The sequence below is a fragment of the Palaemon carinicauda genome, chromosome 27, assembly GCF_036898095.1.
Source record: "Palaemon carinicauda isolate YSFRI2023 chromosome 27, ASM3689809v2, whole genome shotgun sequence".
Taxonomy (NCBI): domain Eukaryota; kingdom Metazoa; phylum Arthropoda; class Malacostraca; order Decapoda; family Palaemonidae; genus Palaemon; species Palaemon carinicauda.
Genome location: NC_090751.1, coordinates 22,934,071 through 22,960,397, shown reverse-complemented (window position 1 = coordinate 22,960,397; position 26,327 = coordinate 22,934,071). Strand labels below are relative to the sequence as shown.

Here is a 26,327-nt window from a genome sequence, read left to right as displayed (position 1 = left end):
GGCTTTCCAAATGAGGCATAACGTTTCGGGGTTGCTCGTGTCTATGCCCTGAAAAGAAAGAAAAAAGTTCTAGTTCAGCATGCATACAGTAGTTGAATACAAAATTAGTTTGTATTATATGAAAGTATAAATGTGATATTTAACCATTTACTTTTAACATTTCCAGAAATATGACCAACGCATAAAAATTTACTCCTTAAGTAGGCTACTGTGATATTTCCGTTACATTGTTTTTAATTATGCACATCCCCGGAGTCAATGAAACACATTTTAGACACAATATCTTCTATATATAAGGCACTTGGTTTACCTATCAATATAAGAAAACAGAAATCACTGAATAATATAATCTACCATCAGTTTTTAGTTACATTGCAAAAGTAGGTCTGGCGCATTAATTCCACTTGCTCGTTCAAAAGATATCAATAAACATTATTTTCAAACTCCTTATCAAATGATATATAAATAGTCTTCCAATAAAAAAAACTGATATAGATTTCAAAGATCAGCTAGTTACGTCATAAGTATTGTCCTGAAACTCTTGAATAAAACATTACTCTGTATGAATGAACGAACATTAAATTTTGCTACAAAGATACGAAAATCATTGACAACACTAAGGAAATTGGCTTCAATTACACACACACACTATATATATATATATATATATATATATATATATATATATATATATATATATATATATATATATATATATATATATATATATATATATATACATTTACACACACACACACACACACACACATATATATATATATATATATATATATATATATATATATATATATATATATATATATATATATATATATATATATATATATATATATATATATATATATATATATATATATAGACATACATATATATTCTTTAACGAATATACTTACTTACGACAGACAGAATTTCCCCAGGAGATAAGACCGAAATGAAAAGATGGATAAGCATGGGATGGAAAGCTTTTGGTAAACAAAACTAGATTAAGAGAAGTAAAATGTCACTTTCTCTAAAAAGAAAAGTATTTAACCTTATGGTCCTACCAATATCAAATTATGCATCAGAAAATTGGAACCATACTAAAAAAATTAGTTACAACTAAAAGAGCTATGGAAAGAATAATGATGGGAATAATACTAACAGGCGGAAACTATGCAAAAAATAATGATGGGAATAACACTAACACGCGGAAAAAGAGCAACATGGATACGTGAGCAAAATAAAGTAGAGATTATACTAACACCATGTAAAAAAAAAAAAAAAAAAATTATGGTTCCTAAAGACTGCATCCGAAGCAAGGAATGAGAGAAAACGATGGATTGACGAGCTAAGAAAATTTGCGGGTATAACCCGGCATAAAAAGACCATAAACTGAGGCCTTCGTCCTGCAGTGGACAAGCCACGGCTGATAATGATGATGATATACAGTAAATGTAATAGGAAAATTGGAGTTTAAATTATTTTTATGAGGTACACGAGAGAGAGAGAGAGAGAGAGAGAGAGAGAGAGAGAGAGAGAGAGAGAGAGAGAGAGAGAGAGAGAGAGAGAGAGAGAGAGAGAGAGAATCGTCCCCCATTCCCTTTGAAATATCCCATTTTCTCAAATTCTTCAACATTATCCATTTTCTTTTATCACCCATTTCAAGGGGACTATTATAACTTAAGAGAGAGCGAGAGAATAGTCCACCCTTCACTTTTAAATATCTCATTTTCTCAAATTTTTCAACATTATCCATTTTCTTTTAGCACTCATTTCACGGGGACTATTAAAACTTGAGAGAGAGCGAGAGAATTGTCCACCCTGCACTTTGAAATATCCCATTTTCTTAAATTCGTCAGCATTACCCATATTCTTTTATCATCTATTTCACCGGGACACTATTGAAACTTAAAACACGCATTTCTTTATGGAAAAAATCTATAGATTGCATCTTTGAATTTGGGCTATTTGACCAGGAGCTAGGACTTGAGAGAAAATTTAGCATCAAGGTGCTATAAGAGATTGGATAGCAAAAAAAAAAAGTGAATAAGATGTATTACCTGTAAAAAAGTGAAAATTTTAATTATGACTGAGATGCATACTTTGTCAAAATGGAATTAAACCAGTGTTAGTACAACAAACTACCTTCATTATATGAAATCACAGGGAAACGATGAGTGAATTGTCAACTTGAACTGTATTCACATTAAATATCGGTGTATAATAATAATATATTTAGAGTTTAGTATTAGAAAAAAAAACACCTTTACTTTTCAAACATGCTTGAGAATGAGTGAAATGCACATCAGTGGAGAAATCAAGTATAACCGACCTCTAAACCAAGCAGGTAAGACATTTCTACTACCTTTCCTGGATTTCATTAGTAATTGAGCTAGAACTGAAGTTAATTGATTTTATATAATATGAACTAATCCTGCCCTTCATTCATGTTCTTTTTTATTCAAAAATTCTAATACAAAGACACTAACAAAATGGTAGTCTTGCACTAATCTCTATTATTTCACGACAACTTATCCTCCCTGTTTGTTCCTATTTTGTAGCGTGAAAAAAAATAAATCCAAATATATTTCCATTGTACCTTTATAGAATGTTTACGCTATCTTGAATTGTCAAAATAAGCCCCAATCTTTCTTAGTCCTAATATAACCTTATCGGTCTGTAGAGATTAAAATTCTATTTCTGTTCGATTTTTCGATTAGGTTCTACGACAAACTTTTCTCAGCCAATACCACAATTTAAAATTTACATTTCACCGGCTAACTCAACACAAAAGCGTTGAAATACTTTCATCCTAAATAGAACCAGGATCTAGTACCAAGGGAAGTGAATAAAGATAAGGCTATCAAGAAAAAAAGCGAAAAATATCAAGAAGAAAAAATAAAACTTAGACAATTGGGTATAAGGGATAAAAAAAGAACGCTTAGCTATCAGAAAAGATAAGGAATTGCTATCTGGGAGGAAAATAACACATAGCTATCGAGGACAAAAAAAAAAAAAATAGCTATCAAGGAGGAAAAAGAATGCTTAGATATCAAGGAAGAAATAAAGAATGCCAATCTATTAAAAAAACATGCTTAGTTATCAAGAATGGACAAAAAATGCTTAGCTATCAAGGAAGGAAAGCGAGCGGTTAGTTAGGAATAATGAAAACATAAAGGAATTTGAAACTAAAATATGTGGGAAAGAAATATAAATCCATTTCCACGTTCTGTACAATACTAGTTGAACTCTTTTTGTTCACACCTAATTATATTATCAGTTATCCAACGGTGTTTTTCAACAGGAACATGTCAAATTATAATATACCCATTTATTTCCTAAGTATAACAGTCTAACAACAAGAATTGCTATTTCATCGAGAAAATAGTGATAATTTTGTACCTATAATTACCGAAGCTAATGCTAAAATGAAAATATAAGAGTCTATGAAATGCTTTTTTTAAAACACGTCTTCACTGACGAGGTAGTGAAACAAAATAAATTAAACAGATTTTTAAACACACATTCTTATAAATCTCTAAATCCAAACCTCACCGCATTAAGAACGAAGAGAGAAAAAAAGTTATAAATATTATCAATACAATAATTATTACTTTTATCATCATTGCTATAACTGTTTAATGTGACTACTGATACTTGTTTCTGGTTTCAGATGTTTTTAGTTCAGTAATTTGATCTATTCAAAAATGGTGGTGGATTCAGGTTTAGTCTGTAACACCTGGTTCTCTCTAATACGAGGTTATCTACATTGTCCATGTTATTAAAATAGCCAATGCCAAGAACATGAAATGAATTAACACACTTTAGTTATATGTCATAGAGACCTGCATCAAAATCAATTATGTCGTAATAAGTCTCAAGTGGGAAGCAATTAGATTTTGCATTTCCTTACACTGTTGCACCAAGACTCGAACATACTCATCACTACGACTTCTTCACTGTTATAATGAGAGATTTTTTGACCGATCAATTCCCTTTTAACCAATGCGCTGTGACAAACCATCATCACTGCTGATGGAGAGATTGCGTTTTCCGTTCGGAGGTTTAACCATCAGTTATTGGAAATACAGGAAAAGTTATTCTTCGATTTTTACGGAAATTTCATCAAAAATAGTACTCGTTACGGGCAACATAAGATTAGTTTTTGGGTGAGATACCAACCAAGATAGGCGACACGAGAGAGGATGGGTATGGATTGCCCAACTTCGGCGGAGATTTGCTGTCACTTGTTTATATGTGTACTGAAAACCATCCAAGAACTGTTTAAATCTAAACTTCCATTAAAACATTAGAGTAGAACCGAAATTGAAGTTCGGTGCTTTCCTTAACTGCAAAACAAAACCGCAATACAGTTATTCAAAAATATCAACTACAAGGACTAACACTGGATTTCAATACACGAAATTATAGGAGAATTCTGGGACAAGGTCCTACGAAAAGATAGCTTTCCATTATAACAAATTGATTACATTCAATCTACAAACTTACTGTAATAAGCTTCAATTTTTGCCGTCTTCCTCATTCAAGGGCTAATGAATTCCCAAGATATTTACTTGACTCGCCTTGGACACGAATAATGGGTTAGCCAACACATTGCGTGATAAAAAAAGCTTAATGGAATACGTTCAATTGCTTTTATGATCATGAGGGTTATCCTTGGAAAATATTGCACATATCACAATGAAATTTATCAGTGTTGTTATTTTGTTCGCAGTGATGAAAAATTCCTTAAAAGTAGATTTTTTAATTCACTCTGTGATTTAAGAAAATAAATCGACAATTCTAGCATGGTATCATTTATCAAAGTTGAACACCTCTTCAACTCCTAAAGTCTTTGCAAGGGAAAATCAAAAGAATACGAGAGAGAGAGAGAGAGAGAGAGAGAGAGAGAGAGAGAGAGAATTCTAAATAATAACCACGTCGTCAATTACAGTTGGCAACATATACGTTCCAGTTAAACGTCATGTTTTAATTTAGAAGTAATTGAATAAAATTCATCGTTCAACATTCCGTCGTTAAAACTAATTTACCGTGTTACTGATGAAGTGGTCAATAACAGATGATTTGCATCCTCTAAAATTACCAATGATTCATGTATTCTGTATTTTTTTTTTTAAATGTCAGGTAGACAGAATTAAATGGAAAAAGAAAATACATAAAACATGCACATTATATACACATACAGATACATATATACATACAGACAGATACACAATATTGTGTGTGTGTGTGTGTATATATATATATATATAAATATATATATGTGTGTGTATGTATACACACACGACACACACACATATATATATATATATGAAATGTACGTGCTGTATGAGGAGCATATATATATATATATATGCTCCTCATACAGCACGTACATTTCATATATATATATATATATATATATAAATATGTATATATATGTATATATATATACATACACACACACACACACATATATATATATATAGATATGAACTGATCATAGTCAAGTTACTGGTCGGGATATGTGAAATGTCAACAGATATTTCCTCTGTTAGAGGAAGAGTGGTTACGCTGTGGCTTGGTTGGCACTACAAAAAGGACGGTTACAGGTTAGCTTGGGCTTGGCGTCACCAAACCCTCTCCCGATTGAGTGTTATGAGACTTTCGGGTCAAAACAACCAATCATTGATCAGGTATCGCAATGCCCATCTATGGGCGCTTGGGAAACTGCCCATAGGAGACAGTCTAATTTCGGAGGCCTAGCGAGTGTGTAACGTAAGGAATGGCAGGTGCCAACATGTGTGCCAAACCGAGTACCATTTTTCTGAGGGCTTTTTTTTATTAACGTAACGTAATCATAATTAAGGGCGCCCTTGTAAACTTAAGAGAATATAGTCTGTGTAAAATGATCAATGCGGCTATTATTTGTGCATGAAATCCCTCTCTATTCGTGTTTTCCTAAAATTGATTCAACCACAATACGATCCAGATCGGGTCATATTAAATGGTGTCAGGTGCGGGGTGTTAACAGATTAACGTCTGTGCTAAGTGATTTTAGCCGACGTGAGATTTTTGAAAAAGGGAAACAAAGGATATTAGTGATAATGGTTAACACGAGAAGTTCAACGTCGAGTGGCGATGACGGAGAGAGGGGAGAAGTAGCTATTGTAGACACGGTACTCGGTGGAGAGAATTTGGGAACGGGTGCACCGGTATACATACAAGCACTCATGTTCGAATTAGCGAAAATACGTAGATACATGCAGACAGATCAGAACAATGGAAATGACATTACAATCTCAACCCAGTCGGGATGTGACGGATGTGACCAAAACAGTGGAAGTGATGGATAAACTCCCCGTTTTAATAGGACAGGTTCCTGAATTTGATAATACAAGGTCGGTAGAGGGGTTCTTGTCGATCGAATCCTTCTCGGCAAGCATCGAAGAGGCCACCCCTGGTTGGTCTGAGGTTACGCGGATTTCCCTAACCATGCAAAAGATGACCGGAGCCGCCGCCACCTGGTTACGAGGAATGGAGACTGACCACACGAATTGGGAGACATTCAAGAAGGCACTCCTGAAACGCTTCGCTCTTACTACAGGAGAAAAACTAAGACGGTGGGCGACTTATAGGTCAGACTTGCGGGTGGGAGAGAGCATTCCCCACTACATTGACCGCATAAGTGAAGATTACAACAGCATGGCACCCGACACTGGGAGGACACCGGAGGACAAAAATGATTTCTGCGAAGGATGATAATGGAGGCTCTTCCCACTGAAGTAGCCGTACTCCTGCTCGGGTCTGGGCAACCCTTGGAAGCTACCATCCCTACCGCGGAGATGATGCTAGACAAAAATCGACACAGACAGGCAGAGAAAGGAAGAAACGCTCTCCCCCCACCCCTCATGGCAGCGGCCCAACCTTCAAGGCAGCCCGGCACCCAACCACCTTCGAAAACCTCTAAAGAATGGGGTGCGTATGGCAGAGGGACTCGAAGAGGAAGAGGTCAGAGAGGTAGGAGTGTGGCGACTGGCTGATGTTGGAAATGTGGTAGGAGGGGGCACCTCCAGGCTGCATGCCCCTCCGACGATCAGCAGCGGTGTTTTGGATGCCATGCCACAGACCACCTACTGAACAGCTGTCCAAAAAACGGCGTCAACTCGAGAGATCACGTTTCCCCTGCACCAACAAGAGGAAGAGGAAAACGACACGGGACGCGGACTAAGGGTCCTTCAGGCCGTCCGTCAGAACCGCCAGGACCGAAGACAGAAGAGCCAAGGAGTCAGTCGTCATGCCCCGGCTCGACGTCGGGGGAGGCCAGTCAGTGCCCCAGCCAGCAGTAAGGGATACCCTTGGGGTCAGCGAGCGCGACTTCCCCGGGAGTGCCTGAGGGGGTTCGGGAGGTAGAGCAGCCGCCTCTCACCGCCGCTCCCACACATGCAAGTAGGAATGCGGTCCCCGTTCTTAGAATAGAGCTGGGATCGTGTGTGCAACGTGCTCTGCTGGATTCTGGGGCAAGCGTATCCCCTATGGAAGAACATTTGGCGACGGATGCCATACAAACGTCGAAGGAGTGCCTGGTGTTGAACACGGCTGGTGGTCACAAAGTGATGACCCGACGTATTGTCAGACAACCATTCAACCTTCAAGGTCGAGAAGTGACCCATGCCTTCTTTGTCATCCCGACATTAAATATGGGGGATATTCCCATTATCCTGGGAATCGATCTCATCAAGGAGAAGCAAGTGACAATATGGGGCCCCGATGGGGAGGGGCTAGAAGTGAGGTGGAAAGTGGGACCAAGAGAAGAGACAGAGATACCCATTATGGGGGAAACTTGGCCTCGAGTTAGGGTTGCCCTTGCTGCTAAGGGGATAGCATGGGTGGTTGCTGCCAGGCCAGAGGCCGGTGAACCAATCCCCCCCTCCACCCTCTACTCCCTATCAGTGGCACCCGCATCGGAAATGCGCGAAGGTGACCTAGTGTACGTAAAACCACATAAAAAATGGCAGGATTTCATGTCGCCAGGAGTCACCACCATTTCCGAAGGAAAGGTCGAAATTCCCTTTATAAATGTAAGTACCCAATGGTTCCACTTAGGCACTGAGTCAGTCTGCGACCTTGAGTTATGTTCGATTGTGACAGCCGAACGGACACTGGTGACCTTGTCTTTCCATGGTCAAGATCCCGGTGGGGACAGGCTGAGAAAGCTCCGTTAAACCGCTGTTGGAGCGACCCCAATTAATTATTATAAGAGAGTAGGAGAAATTGTAGAGAATTTTGCGGACGTAGTTGCAGTTGGAGATGAACCCCCAGGAGAATTACTAAGTTTCCATTTAACATCGAGACTGGCAGTCACCCCCCAATTCGTTCCAAACCTTATAGGACTCCCGTCTGTCATGTAGAGGCAATTGAAAGAGAAATTAATAAATTAAAAGAACAAGGTACGATTCGAGAAAGCGAGTCCACCTGGGCCTCTCCAATTGTGATGGTTCGTAAGAAGGATGGTTCTTTTCGGTTATGTGTAAATTATAGGAGGATAAATGCTGTTACCAAGGATAACGCATACCCTTTGCCCTCTATCGAGGAACTGTTACTTAAAGTCAGGGAAAGCAGGTTTTTTCTACGTTAGATTTAAAGGCCGGGTATCACCAAATTCCCTTAAATGGTGAAAGTAAAGAAAAAACACCCTTTATAGCAAATGATCAATTGTTTGAGTATAATTATCACCCTTTCGGATTGAAGAATGCTCCTGCCCATTTTCTCGTGTGATGATGTCTGTATTAGCTTCATTATTAGGACACAGTGTTTTTGTCTACTTGGATGATATAATTGTAATTGGGGCTACGGCAGACGAGCCTGAAAAAAATCTTATACAAGTGTTAGAAGCCTTGAGACGTCAGGGGATGAAGATCAATTTGGACAAATGTAAATTCTTTCAACAAGAAGTAGAATTTTTAGGGCACATAGTAACATCCAAAGGCCTAAGGCCTTTTGCCAATACAGTAGCTGCAATCAGGGAATTTCCAGAGCCAAAAAACCCTAAGGAAGTAGCCAGTTTTCTCGGGCTCGCTGGCTATTACCGTAAATTTATACAGAACTTCGGTCACATAGCACGACCATTAGATTCATTGAGGAAGCGGCCCGATTTTCAGTGGGGGAGAAAGAGAAAAAGCTGCTTTTCAGATATTAAAGAATGCACTCACGAGCGACGAACTGTTGGCTTATACAAGGTTTGACCGGCCGTTTTTGGTAACGACCGATGCGAGTCAGATCGCGATCGGCGGAGTCATTTCTCAGGTTGATGATGACGGGAATGAGAGGCCTATTTGTTTCGCTTCACGAGCTTTAAAGGGACCAGAGGTTAGATACAGTACCTTCGATAGAGAGGCATTGGATGCTGGAGAGACACCGCTACTTTTTGCTTGGGCATAAAATTAAATAAATACAGATCATCAGCCGTTGCTTGACTTGTTCAAAAAAGGGGAGTTAAATACTCGGCAAGCTCGGTGGATTGAGCGGTTGTTAGAGTTTGATATTGTGGAATTTTGAGCATATTGCGGGGAAGTCAAATAAAGTAGCAGACGCTCTCTCCAGGACCGCCATAGCGGCAGTAACAACTAGGTCTGTAAAGCGGAAGGAAAACCAACAGGGGAGTTCAGGTTCAAATACACCTGTGGGAGAAGCGCATAGAAAACAGGAAGATCTTGACAACTCTAGTGTGTGAGAGAGAGAGGACGAGGGCTGTCCGGAGAATGTGAATGCTGGGAGTTCCCCGGGGGGAACTCAGAGAGAATGCCCCGTGAATGAGTGTGTGGTCGATTTGTGTGGCTGGAGTGTGGGTGAGCTTGTTGCTGGACAAAAATCCGAAATTCGGATCGAACAGGTCAAGGAGTGTGTAAGAGATGCAAGTAGCAAGCTCCCAGATTTCTTGCGCATGCGAAGGGATGTGTTCTTCATCGAAGACGATATCCTATTTTATAAATATGATAGAGAAAGCCATCCATGTAATTCATGTAAGTAATAACGCAGGACATGTAGGTATAGAGAGGTCCTTGAGAAGGGCCAGAGAGTAATTTTTTTGTTTAGGGATGAAGAAAGACATTGTTAAGTTTATTAAAAAGGGTCATGTGTGTAACACTATACGGAACCACAACCATGTGATCCCGAAGGCCAGAACATGGTCAGTAGTGCCTGTTAAGTTTAATAGAGTGCATATGGACGTCCTGGGTCCATCCCCCCCCCCCCCCCCCGGTGACGGGCAGTTTAAGTACGTGTGTGTGTTTGTAGATGCATTCACACGCTTCACACACACACGTATGCAATGGTGGACAAAACCGCAGTGTCGGTTGCGAAGGCGTTGTGCTCCTTCATAGTGAGGTACGGATGTCCACGTACATTGATAAGTGACAATGGTAGAGAGTTTGTGAATGAAGTGTGCAAGCGGGTAACCCAGATCATGAAAATAGATCATTTCACTATCGCCACTTATCGGCCATCAGCAAATGGGATCGTCGAGTCCCATAACCGAGAGGTGACAAATATTTTAAAGTATCTTGTGGTGGACAACCCAAACCAGTGGGTGGAAATGTTGCCGTGGGCAGAGTTTGCCCTAAATACGGCCTATAATGGCTCTATTAGGGATACCCCGTTTTTTATACTATACTTTTTGCGCAGGACCCTGTGCTGCCGTATACCAATGTCATGAATCCCCACACCTTGCCATTATACAACACAAAACAATATCGGGTGATGGTGTGTAATTTGGCTCGGAGAGTGTTTCAGATAACCCAAAAGTACTTGCTGAGAGCCAATGAGAAGTATCAGACGAAATACGATTAGCGTTTCCGAACGCGAACGTCTGATATACAAATAGGGGACAGAATCTATCTTAAAAGGTTGCAACCGAGGAAGCATAAACTGGAAGCCTCATATGTTGGACCGTATCGTGTAAAAGAAATTAAAGCCGATACGGCGGTCATCCAACAGATCCGGACCGGGACCAAAGGCGAGTATCACCTTTCGCACATGCGCCCGGTCCGAGAGGATAACTTGGTGTGGTATTTGAATAAGCCGGTACCCCCTTACCCCGGGCTACCTGGCTACTTGGGGGAGGAAAGTGAGGAAGAGACACAAGCGTGTGTCAGTGACGTCCTTCGAGCACGAGAGAGTGCGAGAGGACATGGGCCATGAGATAGTGCCTACCACAAGGTGATTGAGGTTACGGAATCAGGTTCATTTTGTGTATGTTACTCCAAGTGTTCTGTGAAAAGATGAATTAAATTTTGTTTCCATTTTTTGGTTTTGTTCTGAGCATATCACGAATATATCATTTATCATACTGAGACGGTTCTGTTGTATTTATGTTTATGTTGAAATTAATTCAAATTTCTTTACCCTATATGGATACTTATTTTGTTGTTACCAGTGGTTTGATGTGCGTTTTCAATGTTGTTATACTGTATTCAAAAATTTCATTGTCTCTGTGGAGATTTTTTTGCTGTTTCAGGTAATCGCTAATCATGGGTTGAAGATTGAACATCATTACTTATGTTTTTGTTTTTCAGGAGAAATAATATTACTCGGTTATTAATAAGTATTTTTCTTTTTTATTACTATTCACTGTTTGAATTTGCTCCTTGTTGCAGTGTCACGGATGTGTTAAAAATGGTTTTCTTAAATGGTAAGTGTGTCAAAGAGTGTTGGGATTGTAAGTTATTTATTTTAATTTCTCTTGATTTTTTATCATTTTCTTTATTTTGTGTATGTAATGATTTGTCGGTTCATATAAAAATTTTATTGCATTGAAGAAACTGTTGGTAAAACATGATTAATTTTCTGATTTCATGCTCCAAATTTTGATGATGATGTATTAAGCCTGAATTTTGTGTTTCTGTATGACCTATTGTGGGCGTGACATTCATATTTGTGTAACTTGCAATTGTAACACGCCAACCAGCCCTCTGATCTTAATTTTAATTTTTGCATGCACCCGAAGAGAATGGTACTCAGCGGCAATGTAAAGAGAAAAGAAAGTGGAGAAAGAAAGTTTTTTGTTCCAGTGGAAAAAAAATAAAAAAGTTATTTTTAAAAAAGTAAGAAAAAAAAGGATAATAATAAGTGTCAATTTTACGGGACGTAAAATCTGGGGAGGGAGTGATGAACTGATCATAGTCAAGTTGGCCGTTACTGGTTGGGATAAGTGAAGTGTCAACAGATTTTTCCTCTTTGTTAGAGGAAGGACGGTTACGCTGTGGCTTGGTTGGCACTACAAAAAGGACGGTTACAGATTAGCTTGGGCTTGGCGTCACCAAACCCTCTCCCGATTGGGTGTTATGAGACTTTCGGGTCAAAACAACCAATCATTGATCAGGTATCGCGATGCCCATCTATGGGCGGTTGGGAACTGCCCATAGGAGACAGTCTAATTTCGGAGGCCTAGCGAGTGTGTAACGTAAGGAATGGCAGGTGCCAACATGTGTGTCAAACCGAGTACCATTTTTCTGAGGGCTTTTCTTAGTAACGTAACGTAATCATAATTAAGGGCGCCCTTAAGAGAATATAGTCTGTGTAAAATGATTTGTGCATGAAATCCCTTTCTATTTGTGTTTTCCTAAAATTGATTGAACCCCATTACGACCCAGATCGGGTCATTTATATATATATATATATATATATGTATATATATATATATATATATGAAATGTGCGTGCTGTATGAGTATATATATATATATATATATACACACGTGTGCGTGCGTGTGCTGCATGATTAAAACCAAATGAAAACCATCTCGTCTCAATTTATAATACCGCAAATTTAGTCTGGATCCAATTTCTTTCAGCTCACTAATGGAATTCAACACGCCCAAAGAAGAATATTGAACACCATGGTAAAAGGCCATAAATTACAAGTAACCAAACCTGACGGAGGGAGAGAATATCTGCCTCGATTGATCGGATCCCTAAAGGTCACATCATCCATCGCTAATGGGAGGGGTCATGAGAGGGGATGAGGGGGGGGGGTCTTTCTTTTACAAGGGAGGGGAGGGAGTCCCGCAAGGTTTTTTACACCTTTCAATTATCTCCGAATGGAACTTTTGGGCGCTGACCATTCCCCAGATGTGATCAAAAACCCATTAGGCGTTTTCATTCGGAGCACTTTTTGATCCACTCTTAAAACTTCTATCGTTCGGGACCTTTTCATTGTCTATTTCCATGAATATTTTATTCCCGGGAACTTCCCAGAGACTGCTAAAAAACAGAGGGAAAAAATTTCCATCCGTTTGATTGGGCTGCAGGTGAACAGTAATCTCTACAGCGTGTGTGTGTTTCTGCATGAATGAATGGAAGAACATATAAATTGAACAAGGATATAAGGCAATTGAGAACCCAGAAAATACAAAGCACTCCTCGTGAAATAAATACATCCGTAATTTACCAGGTTTCCTCACGAAGATACTACTGCTGACGAATTTTTACTAAATGAACAAGCGCATGAAAGTCATACAATTATCATTATTAATATTATTATTATTAATATTAGCAGCGCCTTTTTAAGTAATGTGAACAGAATAACATATAAAAAATAAAAAATACGTTTCTTCAGAATAATAACATTCTAATAGGTTATACAAAAGCGTCTAATATATATTATTCACGATTGCCGATTGAAATGCGGAAGAGAAATAATGAAGTTTAACTGAAAGTCTGACCTGTAGCATAAATCATTTTCATATTAAGTCACTGACAGAGGGACCTCTAGAACAGGGATTGATTGACTGATTGTGGAAGAGTAATCTGGCGTTGCAAGGCCACTGGAACAATTCATGAGGGAAAATCACCAATAAAAGTAAAGATTATACGCAATTTGCACATTTGAACATGTCTCTTCCTGGGCCAAAGCAGTTAAGTTTGCATGTTAAGTCCCCAATATCAATTAGCCTAACCTTGAAACGTTAACGGAACGATAAATTTAACAGTTGCTGTATCGAAAGGCAAAAATATCGCGAGAATGACAGAAAATATATGCGATTAGGCGATCATGACAGTTGAAAATTGTTTGCACCCTGTGTTCCCAGTAAGTGGAAAATACTGTTGATTAGCGTAAGCATATGCTCACACATGAAAAAAAATATGCGATACGGAGAATGTAATTTTTTGGTTGCCTTCACCCATTGAGTATCATTTTCCCACCATTTGAATGTGAAATTTGACAGGAAGGACAACCTAATGACATTTGAAGCTTATAAATTGAAGGGAAAAATCACTGGAAGGGAAATAACACTGGATGATACAAGCTAGGTCAAAATCCGCAACTGCTGATGGATCAAACGTTAAGCAACAATTTTTATACAAGAGCAGAATTAAATTCTAAAACCCAGAAGTTTTGAGGTATTACCAGTCACCGACTGGTGCAAAATACATGCCAAAATAAAGGATGATAGCCAGTGATGAGGTCGTGCCTTTATTAGCCTATCTAATTTTTCATTTTGTAAATACTCTCATTACACAACCCGAGGTCTTAACTAATGGTATCCACTTACACGAGATAGCGGTTACCAGTCATCCCTAGAAAGTGGTTAGTGACTCAGACTACGTGAAAACATAAGGCAATGGTATTTAAGTATTGTATTGGTTCAACGTAAAAGATATGCTAACTCCATAATATTTGTTAAGAAACCAGATAGAATTAACAGATTCCGGCTTTTGTAAAATCAATAACTATAAATGAAAAACTTAAGTGTCACGTCACTTTCTTAAAATCATTAAATATACTAACATTTAAAAAAAAAAAAAAGATATTAGCCATAAACTTCAAATTCAGAGGAATTTCACAAAAAAAAAAAAAAAAAAAAAAAAAAACATCTAAACTTCATAAAACTTTCATAATCCCTATCAAAGATCTGTAAATTCTAAAAGCCTTTCCCTTTCGTAAAATTGTAAAAAGAAAAATTAGTACAGTACTTGATACAACTCAAGATTATAGTTTACTGTCAATCACACTTTCAATCGCAGACTATCTTAAGACACCTTTGGTACTTGCACATTTTATCACAATGAAAGATAATCGTTTTCTTTGCTCGAAGATTTTGAGTCTTTAAAGATCTTGATATTTCTATGCAGATACTCAGAATATAAAGGTCCATTACGCTCTGCTGCATGTCTGTGCTATTTACTTTTCCTTAAAAATTCTCAAAACAGTAAACAAGGGCTTTAAGGTGTTGAAAAGTACAGCAGGCTCCAGGTATGATCAAATATCACTCAATTATGACTTGTAATGATGCAATATCAGTATACAAGGAAGGGTAAACAGTGTCAAAACATACGGACTTGGTCAAATATCAAAATATGATTGTAAGCAAGTCGAGAACAGTGGCTCCTCAACATCCAGATCCTTGCATTGATAATGTTTCTTCAACTATATGAAACTCCTTTACAATTTTAGGTATGATTCTTAATTGCAAATTCACTATTGAGAAACACACTCGGGATGTTAAATTTCACAAAAAAAAAGAAAAAAATTACTTATTGAGAATGTCTTATAAGATTTTCGGTGATCAATCTATCTTGAATATATTTTTTTTAATTCTACATTGTTTCGAGTATTGTTTTGCTGTCTGGTATTCAATTGCTGACATTCATCTTAATTGATTGGATAGAAACTATTGGTTTATTAAGTTCCTTATGCTTGTTCTGGATATTAATCTCTGGCATCGTCGTTCAGTTCTCAATGCATGTTGAATAGGATTTTTCATAATTTTGACCATCCTTTGCATTCAGATCTTCCCAGGCTGTACAATCCTGTAGGTAGTACTAAGTATGCTGTTGATTCTAAGTCTTGCCTTCTGCATCAAAGCATAGTATTCTAACAGTCTTTCTTATTCGAGAGTGACTAGATAGTGGAATGATCTTCCCGATTTCGCCGTGGAATCGATGGAATTTCAGAAGTTTAAACTTGCAGAAATTGTTCTTATGCTGAGCAACTTCACATGTGTCTCGTTTTATAGTTTATATATGATATCTATTCTAACGTTGTTACTGATCTTAAAATGTTTTATATTTTTCATTAATTACTAACATATAATTTTTTTTTTTTACTGTTCTCTATCCTTTCCTCACTTGGCTACTTTCCTGATGAAGCCCGTGCCCTTGTACCCTTCTGCTTTTATAACCAGGGTTGTGGTTTAGCTAGCAATAATTAATATTAATATATATACATACATATATATATATATATATATATATGTGTGTGTGTGTGTGTGTCTGTGCGCGTGCGAGCGCGTGTGTGTGAGCACCATTGTGTCAATAGGCGTAGGAGATGATATAGAGTGTATATGCATATACTGTATATATATATCATATATACACACACACACACACATACATACATACATATATATATATATATATATATATAAATATGTGTGTGTGTGTGTATACCAATCAATCAATCAATTGTATTTCATAAACTTGATATACATAGATAAATACATTTCTTTATAATATACATTAGTAGCAAAAATATATTTTCAAACTAAACCCTCTTACATTAAAAAAAAAGGAATAAACAATATAATTTAAAAAATGCTATAGAATCACCAAAACTAAAATTGTAAAATTTTTAGACGACAATTTATATACGTAAAAAATAGGAAATATAAAAAATAGGAAATATAAAAGATCAAATATGACCTCATTATCAGCCAGCAGATGTAAACGATATGGAATAAGTTTAAAATAGAAAAATATATAAGTAAATTTAGAATGACTTCTTGAACTATGAACTAATTGTATTAATAAATGGTGGTGTTTCTGAATACATTTAACATTTTCTTTTCTTAAAAGATAAAAAGTCATATAATGCATGAAATACAAAATTATATAAAATTTAAAAAAAAGATAAAAAGATGAATTTAGAGATCCCAATAAATTCACTATGACTTAGATAATATATACAAATATGACTCTCCACAAATCCTGAAGATATAAAACAAAGGTTATATACTAGTATATACAACTCATATATATATATATATATATATATATTATATATATATATATACACTGTATATATATATATATATATATACACACATACGTTATACAGACCATCTAGTAGAGCATTAAAGAACTGGTAACATTAAAACATTTCTAATAATCCTAATGGCCTCATGAGATATTTTATAAAATATCTATACAAAAGCGTTACTTTTTTGCAATGAAGGTGTCGTAACAAAACAACAACAGCACAGCTAAACAATCTCTACCGAGTCATTACAAGAAATGGCAACAAATCACATGTGATTGCACGTTATTATTTGGTTATTGCAAGCTATCCATCGTTCCACAAGAGAGACGAGGCGGAAAGCGTTTTTCCTGTTGCAAAAATTTGCTTTCAGGAAATTCCATTAACATTCGGACATGACTTTCTCCTCTCATTTTAATGGTAAGTTTTCTTTGAGCAAATTCATACGCTGTGTATGGCAATCTCTCTCTCTCTCTCTCTCTCTCTCTCTCTCTCTCTCTCCCCTCCAAGGTTCCTTCCGTCATAATGATGGATGAACGGCATTTCACGAGTTGGGTGTCAAAAAGTCACGTGCCTGTCCTGCGGTTAAATAAACTTCCAGTAAATGATACATCATTTGCTGCATCTCCCTCAATTGATGCCGTTCCCTTTTTCAGTTAATTAACTTGTCACGAAAACAAATGAACCAAGATTACGATGGGTGTCATAATCCAGGATAAATCGAGCGAAGAAAAAAAGGGTGAGTTACATGAATCAATATGTTGAAAGTCTATCAAACGAGAGAGAGAGAGAGAGAGAGAGAGAGAGAGAGAGAGAGAGAGTGGATAGTTCTTTGCCATAGATACATTATTTGCAATAAATGTTTTTCATAAAAGAAAATGGAAACTTTAGTTTGATATACAGTATAAAAGAAGTATAAGGATATTTCAATTCTGTCTGCCTGTGATTAAGTTGTTTGAATACTTAACTAAAAGAAAAAAAATCCCGCCACCGCAGAATAGTGTCAACATCATCATATCATCAATCTAAGATTCTTTGAAAAGAGAATTTTGATTGATGCTTCGGCTGTTTTTTATATTCACCGATCGTCTTCACTATTATCATCATCATGAAAACGTGGGCTAGATTCTTTAAGATAAAACGCTGTAAATCAAGGATCCCCTTTCATTCCTATTTTTTTTTCTCCCGAGAAAATTCGGTCATGTCTCGTCTTGACGAGGATTAAACTTTCCCTAAAACACAATGCACAAAGGACACAAAAGAGGCCTCAGATGATCCCCTGGTGACCGGGAAAAATATCATCAGGCTAAAAAGAAGCGACTTATCAATCTTAAGGAATCGCGTTGCTGCTCAGGCCTCCTTTCTGAGGTAAAAAGTAATCGCTCCATAAGTTCAGATTATCTTGGACTCTCTTCTCTTTTGTACGTGCATGGCGTAAACATGCTTAAGTATACAGTATGCTCAAAAACAGACTAAAAATACGTCAATTATTATAAACTGTGAATTTATATGTAAGTAGCTACATAAAAAACATACACTTATACAAAACTCATTCACACACGCATATATATATATATATATATATATCATGGTGAGGGGCAGATGGTGGATGGGTTAGGTATGCTCTCCGGCACTCCCCCAAGAGAGATTAGTTCACTAAAAATTTGATAGGGTCTACACAAGATACTTGAAGAGTTGGAAGACCCAAGCCTACATGGCTGAGGAATGTGAAGCGTGGAAGTCAGAGATGATGTAACGGAGAAGTATTGAATTAAAAGCTCTAGATAGACACGACTGACGAAATCTAATCGATGGCCTTTGCGTCAATAGGCATAGGATATATATATATATATATATATGCAGTATATATATACATATATATATATATATATACAGTATATATATATGTATGTATATATATAGTGTATATATGTATATACAAACATATATATATAAAAGAGAGGAGAGAGGAGAGAGAAGAGAGAGGAGAGAGACGAGAGAGAGAGATATATATTATATATATATAGGTATATATATATGTATATATATATAAATATAAATATATATATATATATATATATATATCACACAAATATATATAGATAGCCGTAAATACAGAGGAGCTGTCGGTCTTAGCGTTGGGCACGATGCTTCTTTCAATTAGTTCCCCAATATCAGACAGACCTTATGATCCGTGACCTTATAGGCTCTATGTACCATAAAAAAAAAAAAAACTGGGGAAGACAGTAGATCAAATGATTACGCAGTTGTTAATTTCAATATTTTCATCTACGAAGCAGACCTAAAAAATTATACAAAAAAACTGGAATTAAAATAATGATTATTTTTGCATGTAGTTTCTCTCAACTTGCAAACATGGCTTATCTAATTACTCCACCTAATATAGAAGCCTATCGAAAACTGGCATTAAAAACAACCTATTATATTCGCACCAGACTGAAATTACTCGTATAATAAAAAGATGTTAGCACCAACAAACCCCCATCCAAGGATGCACGCGAATGGCCAAATGAAAAGAGTCAATGAACCGCAATAATTTAATGAAGAGTTCATTTGTCGTCCCAAGGAAAAATCTTCTCCGACCATAAATGAGAGTAAAACCAGATGACTGTTTTAATAAACCCAGACGAAAGGCCTCTTGCCAATAATGACGAGTGGGATAATAATTAACCGGTTGGTTAAGTTATCTCTCTCTCTCTCTCTCTCTCTCTGCTCTCTCTCTCTCTCTCTCTCACTCAACCTAATGCCCTTTAATATCCCAGTTCCGAATTATTTGAGAGCAGGAGAGAAGGGAGGCGTTTTAACTATAACGAAAAGGACAGCTGCTTCTTATATTTGTAAAGATTGTTCATAAAACTGAAAATAAGAGCGAGTAGAAAATTCCAAAAACTTTTACATACAGGAAAACAGAAATTGAACTAAAGAATCCAAGGAAGACAGTTTTTACATAATGCAAATACATACTCGAACTCATAATAACAAGCATTGGTTTATTGGGAATACTATTGTCTGATTTTCTTTTTCTTTTTGATATTGTACACAATTAATCATGACCGATAAATAACTGCGATCAAGGAATAATAATCATAATAATAACAAAAACATGGCTAACTGAATTTCAAGAACCTTGAATATTCACCCTGAACGCCTTAACAAAGATATCAATTTAATATGTAATAACTCTCTAAACTGGTGCAAAACAAACACATCTAAAACAAATGAATACATGAAGTCGAACAAGGAGTAATTATATTAAAGTATTGACCTTATTAAAAATTTTGTATTATACTGGTATAAAAACTGTCATAAACTTGGTTACAATACCAAACTTCATTAATGCTAAAAAATCGAACTAACACAAAGAAAATATCTAACAAGTCAGCAAACTTCATTAATAGGTTATAGAACAAGAAATGCAAAAGGGGAGGTCTCAAAAGAACTCCAAAATAACCTAATCATAACTTAGTATTTCAGTGCATCATTGACACTGGTCCTAAAAAAACACTGATCATTATGTTACTATATTATAAGTTGGAATAAAGCCAAGCAAGTAATACTGGTTTGTAGCAGCCTATTGGATACATCCATATCTCGCAATCTCTGGGGATGGGAGTTCGAGCCCACTCAATACCGATAGTTTTCTAGTAGTGTCTGTAACTTCACCATCCCTGTGAGCTAGGGAGAGCCTTAAAGTTTTACCTTGAAATGAGGAGGGAGGGAGGTGCTTGGGAGATGATAACATGTATATATAGTTGGTCTCTATGAATCTAGGACAGTGCCCAGTCCCTTGCCTCTGCCACTCATGATTGTCCTTTAAAATACGTGTGTGTGTGTGTGTGTATATATATATATACTATATATATATAAGTGTGTTTAAGTATTATCATTATCATTATCATCATCATCATCATATTAGCTAAGCTACAACTCTAGTTCGAAAAGCAGGATGCTTTAAGGCCAAGGGAAAGGAAATAAGGAAATATAAACAACTATATGAGAAATAATGAACAATTATCATAAAATAAAATAACAGTAGCAACAAGTACGAGTAAATCCAAACTATTATAGCTTTAAACGAAAGTGCATCAATACCACAAGTATGTGTCCAAAAATTAGTCTGCGGGGTAACTACAAATTGAACACAAATTTTCGAGTACTAGCAAATATCTGTTCACATACCTAAAATAATCACCCGCATAGCCGACAGTGGCATTGGAAACCGTAATTTTCATTCATGGGTTGCATCACGCACGAACGCGAAAGCATGGGAAGCGTGGAAGGAATGTTGATAGGGGAGCTAGTTATGTTACGATTCCGCTTTCTTTATTGGGTCTCTGGTTGAGAGAGAGAGAGAGACGAGAGAGAGAGTGGAGAGGAGAGAGGAGAGGAGAGAGAGAGTGCATATTCATGCCATAAACTAGATCACAAACATAACGGGGGAGAGAATGACATACCATAAATAAAATCTTCAAGATGTATCAAACATTTTAAGAGAAATTAAAACCTTCAAAATTAATAAAGCTGTTAGTTCTAGAGATGAGGTATTTCAAATTTTTCATAATATTTTTTTTTTAAATTTATACATATTCCTTTCGTTTTCTGTTTCAAAGTCATAACAAAAGTAATCATCAACTTCCTACCAACATATTCTGTGGATTTAATATGACTTGCCTATGATTTAAAATTTCATATTGCTGTAAAAAAATTCCCCGACCTAATCATAAGATAACTGAAAACTACAGTATAATATAACCTTTCTTTAAAGAACTAGACATGATTGTTGAAACACATCCCTAAAAAATCACATAAATAATTTGCTTGAATTCTAAACGTATTATGCCTACTAAAATTATGTCATATCAATAATTGATTCAGTAACCAATTCACACATCTTTCCAAAACAAAACAAAACAAAACTATCTGCGAATTATCTTTTTTTAGCTTACATGGGTAATGCAGTGATAAGAACACAATCATACAACTAAGATTTTGACTTTCCACACAAACATTGTTATGAATTAAGGGCAGTATCAGTCATATTCGTTTATAAAAATATTTTGTGCTCTATAAATAAACATGGTTTAGTCCTGTAGTAAGACTAGAGGAGAAGAATTGATAGTAAGGTGATGAAGCAAAACTTTTAAACATCACTGAAGGCGAGTTTTGCTTGTTTACCTTTCATTTAAGGATAAGAGCCTGTGGAACAGTCTGTGAAAGAAGGGACGACACACTGCTGATGAGCTTCTCTGCAGGTATCTGAGCTTTGATTGTGTGTGGATGTGTGTGTATATACGTATAAGAAAATCATAGATTCACCACAAATTGCAAAACCTTTATTCCAAGTTTTAAGAATAAACCAGTTTCCTTAGTCGAATAAAAAACTTTGGTAGCACATTTAGATTAACCCACCGACTCAATAAAAAGTCATCACAAACTTTGTAAACCATAAAAAGGAATCACCAAATCAACACTATTTAAAACTGGGTGTGCGAAAGCTGACCTTTCCGAAGGGGTCGACTACATATCAGGTGAATGGACGTTCGAGATAATGTTTACATCATCGATGACAAAGAAGAAGAATACATCCTAAACACATATTGTTACCATGCATGACAGGAAATAGGGTTTTTTGCTACTCACGTTTGAGTAAGAACGATGTGATACAATCTTTACCAAGTACATGTATGGAAATTTACAAGGAAAGCATTACACACACACACAAAAGTATATATAGATAGATATGTACCGTACACAGATATATCGATATTCATCTTATAACCACGCATTTTTATTCGATAAAAGGGCAATACAATAAAAATAGTGAAAAGACCACTATATTTGGACTAATACATATGTCTTCCTATCACTCTTAGATACGGTACGAAGAAAATACGGTATGTAAATATTATATATATATATATATAATATATATGTATATATATAATATACACACACACACACACAATATATATATATATATATATATACAGTGTTAAGAGACACATTAACTTGAGAGAGAGGAGAGAGAGAGAGGAGAGAGAGAGAGAGAGAGGGGCTTCGATGGATTCAAGAATAAATCTCTCCGTCATTGACATATCATCACAAATGATGGTAATCATAAACTACGTCGTTTTACGCGCATGTGCACACACGCGGCATTACCTCACCGATAACCCGTATCGGGGCCAAGATCATAATATCGGATACTCGCTCTTGTTAGGAAACGCAAAGACATTCGCCTATCCGTTGCGACCGTGTCTTCAAGTCTAAGAGAGAAGAGTGAATCAGGTGTCTTGAACTCTTAAGAGTGAAAATAAGTGTACTTTGATAAGTGATTGAGATTATGAATCCTTCCGAAGTGAATTGGCCAATTCTTAATTAATCAATAAATTGTAGTATGTCAATGTCGTCGCAACCTCGTGGAAAGGAGCAGAATTGCAACCTCATTCCAAAGTAGCTCAATATATATATATATATATATATGAGAGAGAGAGAGAAGAGGAGAGAGAGAGAGAGAGAGAGATTAAAACCATAATGAGGAAAAAACGGAAGGCAGTTTAATAAATGTGATGCTATTATTAACGACGTGGCAATGGTCTAGCGTGACAGAGATCTTGAAGACCTTAAGATGTCAAAACTGCTTTGTAATAAAAGCTGTAAAACTTTAGGTCGAACGTCACTGAATGGACTAAAATGTCTCTTGATGATTAACTACCAAAGCTAGCGATATCTCTGTCTAAAGAAAATTCTCCTGTAATTACATACATATTGGGAAAACAACCTCATGTACACAACTGGGCGTGGCGTTTAAAAAAAAAAAAAAAGTTGAAGCTAAAAAACAACACATTTTATAAAATCTCTGCTGTAAATAAATTCATGTATAATGTGTCAGCTTTAAAAAGAATAAACAACTTTTACATGCATGTTGATACGTAGAATAATTGCATATTCATAGTTACGTTTCAAGTCAATGGTTGTTTAAATAAAAATATGAATATATACAAATATACTCATATGCGTAATATGAATGAATGCATGAAAATGAAAGCCAGTAACAGCAAAACTAATGCAAACCGCCATTGGTAATAGCCTATATATTGTTTCTGAAAATGTTTGAAAACAAATTAACATTAGTTTCCATAAAACAGTGATTAATAAACCCATATATTCGATAGAGAGAGAGAGAGAGAGAGAGAGAGAGAGGAGAGAGAGAGAGGAGAGAGAGAGAGAGAGAGAGAGAGAGAGAGAGACTATCCTGATTATTGTTGTTCATCCCCTCGCCTAAATGATCTTGGCCGTACTAGCTACTAACTGACAATTAAGGTGCATTGCCTGATTAGTAAGATAGCATGTGGATATCAGGGAGTCAAATCGTAATTCCGTTGTTAATAGAGAAATGGGTTCAAAAAAATCTCCTCAGTTATCACACACACAGTGTTAAAGAAACTGCAAGGATAGAATTAGCGTATCTTCACAGTCAAATCTTTTAAAACCTTCAGTCGCATACTCTAAGCATTGCATTGATATAAAAACATCATAACAAAGTAATCTTTCTAAACAAAAGGACATTGTAACAAATGAATGTAGCTGAACCAAAGAAAATCCTTGTCGTGTTGGAAGAGGATCCTTATTATTAGTTATTTCTTTCTTGTTTTGCAATGAAGCCGTATTGAATAATACTTGAATTTGGTGCAATATAAACGAAGCTATCCCTTGAAATCATTGTCATCAATATTATCACCCAAAGGACGTTGCCGATAAGTCTGCAACACTTGATATTAATCCGTCTCTGTTGGGTAACGAGCCTAGGACCATTTGGTTTATTCAAGTGGGGTTATAAACGAAATCACAGGAACGCCAAAAGGATTAAAAAATTACCTTATACTTGACTTTTTAAGCCTTCTTTAACGAGGGATAATTCTGTACGTATCCGTCTCTCGTTATCCACAAATAGGTGGTGTAGTCTCTATCCTGGTTCTTGAAAGAAAAACTGATAATCATTATTTGAAAAGAAAAAATCTCATCATTTCCTGACAATATCGTCTCCAATGCCTTAACAGTATGTTTTATCCTTTATTACTTTATAATTTCCACACTGGAGGATACCTGCTCCTTTGAATTTTGTGTGTGTGTGTGTGTGTACAAACATACTGAAACAAATACTTTATATATCTTAACAAATAAATACACACATATGTCTATATATATATATATATATATATGTGTGTGTGTGTGTGTGTGTGTATGTCTGTGTGTGTATGCACACAAGAAAACATATATACAATATATGAATACATATATATACAGTATATATAGGCCTATATATATACATATATACATATATATAAACATATATATACATAATATATATATATATATATATATTCACACACACATATATATATACATATTTATATAGTCAACTCTCGATATTCGCGATGATTAGTTTATGAAACGGCCCCTATGCCAAAATTGCGGACACGAAACAAATTTTTCCCAAAGAAAACATCGCAAAATCTATCTAATACAGATCCTAAGTCGCTCGCTTTTTCATATTGTAAATACAATGAACACTATTTTACTCGAAACAAATAATTTTATTAACTATGCATTATTATATTTAATGCCTGTGAGTTTTAGAATGAATTGGTGTGAGCAATTATGTCGGTGAAAGAAACATACAAAACTCACCATTCGATTTCATCAGCTGATCTATAGTATCGTTGATATAATTTTCTAACTTGTACATATTTTTTGCCAATTTCTTACGCCTGTTTCCTGTTTTTGACCCTCTTTGGCGATTTTTAATATGTACTGTAGAGTTTTATTTCCTGATTTCCTAATACTAATTTTTCACGGTTTGACATGCGCTTTTTAACATACACTATATTTGGCTATTTGTAACTCTAAATTTCACGTTTTTACTCAAGTTCTATGGTGTTTTTTAATACTGTACAGTATTATTTGCCGATTTCTAATGCTAAATTCATGTTTTTGACTTGTGCTTATTAACACTTCGCTGTATTTGGCGATTTCTATCTGAATTTCTTGATCTTACTCGCATTCTCTGGCGATGTTCTGCAGTTAAGAAGTTGACTGCATATGATTTCTAATAAGATATCTTACTATATATATATATATATATATGTATATATAAAGGAACCACTAAACATACTTGATAGCTGGACACAAGAATTCCTCCCACACAGTGTAGGAAGAGATGGCAGAGGGGGTGGATGGGGCTAAACAAAGGAACTTGCCGAGAAAGTTCT

The 26,327-nt window shown here is 36.1% G+C and overlaps 1 protein-coding gene across 2 annotated transcripts in view; it reads left to right on the top strand.

Annotated features, from left to right (window-relative positions):
• The window catches only part of LOC137621131 (cuticle protein 21-like), a 154,719-nt gene that overhangs the window by 59,737 nt on the left and 68,655 nt on the right, over nucleotides 1-26,327 (top strand). Inside the window, exon 1 of one of the 2 annotated variants that reach the window (XM_068351561.1) lies at nucleotides 11,127-11,239. The exons of the other annotated variant lie outside the window; for it this stretch is intronic. The gene's annotated coding sequence lies outside the window, so the exon portion shown is untranslated. Of the gene's footprint in view, nucleotides 1-11,126; nucleotides 11,240-26,327 lie in introns of those variants that run through there. 2 annotated transcript variants of the gene reach the window in all.